This window comes from Pavona decussata, unplaced genomic scaffold (genome assembly GCF_977016875.1).
Source record: "Pavona decussata unplaced genomic scaffold, jaPavDecu1.1 SCAFFOLD_237, whole genome shotgun sequence".
In the NCBI taxonomy this organism is placed as follows: Eukaryota; Metazoa; Cnidaria; class Anthozoa; order Scleractinia; family Agariciidae; genus Pavona; species Pavona decussata.
Genome location: NW_028145642.1, coordinates 701,382 through 704,300, shown reverse-complemented (window position 1 = coordinate 704,300; position 2,919 = coordinate 701,382). Strand labels below are relative to the sequence as shown.

General features: G+C 38.2%; 1 pseudogene; it reads right to left on the bottom strand.

Moving 5' to 3' along the window:
- Positions 1–1,355: 1,355 nt before the first annotated feature.
- On the bottom strand, positions 1,356–2,919 carry LOC146457765 (uncharacterized; annotated as a pseudogene).

The following is a 2,919-nucleotide window of genomic DNA, read 5'->3' as shown; positions in this document are numbered from 1 at the left end:
AGTTTTATTTATTTATTTATTTAGTTGTAATTATAAATCTTTTACAAAGTCTACAGAGATTCTGTATTAATACACATATCAAGAACATATCATGGACTTTTAAAATGATGACTACATTTTTAAGGAACTCACATTCATGACTTTTAGAGATTATTAGTCACTAAGTTTTATTTATTTATTTATTTAGCTTTTATTATATATTTTGTACAAAGTCTAGAGAGATTCGCTATTCCAACATGGGCCACGTTTGACGCCCCAGTCTATGTATAATCTTATGGCATACATAAGTTTTTACAACTGTCATAATCATCATCATCATCATCATCATCATCATAATAATAATAATAATAATAATAATAATAATAATAATAATAATTTTTTTATTTAATAATAATAAAATCTTTATTACAAAACCTCAATTAAAATCCTATTTACAATCAACCCGCGGTTACAAAAAATCCAATTAATTCATCAAAACACTATTCATTTACAAATTCTAAAAAATAGAAGTAACTTAACCTTACATAAAAGAAGAGGAAATAGATATAATTAATAATAAAAGTTCAAAATTCTATAAAATAAAGAATTCCATCATGCAGAGAAATTAAGATCATTCAATCGAATTATACTAATGACGGCTAAACCAGTGTCCATAAAAAGCCCTAAGTATAAAAGCATATAATCTCGTACCCAGATCTCAGTCGGTTCGGGAATGATCTCCCTTCCGCCTGACCGTGGGAGATCTGGGTACGAGATTAAAAAGCATATAGACACGTATTTCAGATATTCGCCCTAGCGACATTTATTTCATAGTCTATGATTGCTCTATCTTGCTACAAAACGGCGTTCGCAAACCTCTGACGCATACATGTACCGATCTTAAGAGTTCAAACGAGATCTGTGTCCTGAGCCAAGTGATTACAACATGATAAGGCTCGGTGTCTTTCTGAGCTATCTTGTCTGCGAGATGCTTTAAGAACCGCTGACACTCGTTTCCCATTCCGCCATTGGTTCCAAACACTAAAAGCGTAAACGAACCCATTTCTACATCTAACACCCGCTGCTGGTACTTGCGCTTCTTCTCTTCTTCTTGCTCTTTGAACACTTCCGATGTTGGCTTGCTCTGGTAACACTTGGAGTTGACCTGCGTAATTCTAACATCAAAAAATGCCGTAACTCCTCTCGACAGAAACCTCCCGCTTGGATGTCCAACTTTGCCTCAGAACTTGTAACAGCGCTCCTCAAATGAAATCGCTCGTTGTCCAGGGGTTGAAAGCGTGGTTCGATTTCGACATTATTGCAGATCTTGTCGATGAATGTCGTTAACAAGTTCCGTACACCGTCATGTCTCTGCGCTACAACCCCTCCCCCCCTTTTTTACAAGAGAGGGCGTGATTAACGGTAAAATTTATCCCCACGTATGCAATGACTTGGTAAATCGACTAAGGGCAAGTCATAACGCAAGCGTAACGAGTCTCTGAACTCTTGCTTGTTGAGGGCTAAACCTTTGTCTGCGAGAGGCATAGCATTCAGCCAAGAACTTGCGCCCTTGTCCCTCGATTGATTAACCAGACGCAGCAGGCCTGGGGAGAGGCTTGAATCAATGCTCTCCATTTTCTCTTTGGCACTTGTTCTCTTAAGTGATTGTTGATGCCTCTTTAGCTCCTCCGTAGATCTTTCTCCTGGCACCATGATGGTACTCTGTGAAGTAATAGAATCTACGTGCGCGGTGGTTATTAATCTCGAGGCAGCAAACTGCTGTGGTGCCTCGGATTTCAGATCAGGAATGCCTAGACCCCCTTGACCCGTTGCTAAGGTAGCAAGTCTCCGCACCTCGTTAGGGAGAGGCTTTCATTGACCGAACAAAGTTGGAAGTAGTAAAGATTCAATCACTTTCTGGATTGGATCGACATAAACTTCAAATGATTCAATCGTGCACATGAAGAAGGTGAACTTCGACTTGTAGCCTTTTGTGAGAGCAATATACGCCGCATGGGGCTGGCTCTTCGCTATTTCAGAGAGTCGTTCGATTTCCTCTTTCCATGCACGAACCTTCTCCTCACAATACTGATCTTTGTATTCTTGCGACGCAATAACTGCTCCCAGATGGCGCTGACCTTTAGTCGTTATGTTGACTTCCTCTCCAAACACCCTCTTTGCTTCCTCCGCGCGTCCCTTAGACTTCATAATAAGCCAGCTCTTTGTCCCATTCACAAGGTAATAATAATAATAATAATAATAATAATAATAATAATAATAATAATAATAATAATAATAATAATAATAATAATAATAATAATAATAATAATAATGGCGGACTTAAAATTGACACTTAGAATTTGAATTAGTCAGAAAATATCAAGATATCTGACGAACTAAATGTGATAAATTTTAAAATCAGTTTGTCGAATCTTCTTCAGAAAGTCTTTTAAACCTGCCATTGAACGAAAATCCCGAGATAGTGTGTTCCAGTGCTCTGCTGCACCATAACACCAAGACTTAAGTGCGTCTATGGTAGTGTTCACTTAAGGTATAGAAAGATTACAATTTCCGCGAAGGTTGTTCTCTGTTCCCTTCTCAGTTATAAGATTATTAAACTGGATGGGGCCTTGCCTTGAATGATATTAATATTATTGACAGTCAGTAGCATGTCTTGTGTGCGACGATTTTCTATGGTTGACAGTGATCGGATGCGCCCTAAGAGCTGTTTGTACGACGAGATCTAATCGTTGTACACATATCTCAAGGCCGTCGCATTTGTTCTTTTAAGTTTTTCTATGTTCTTTCTTTAACCAGACCTGACTACAGTAAGAAACGTAAAGTGAAATAAAAGCTCGATACAAGGCTTCCTTCGTTTTTCAAGGTAGAATGTTCTTCAACCTGCTTGGAGCGTTTATTTGGCTCCCCACCTTGCGACAT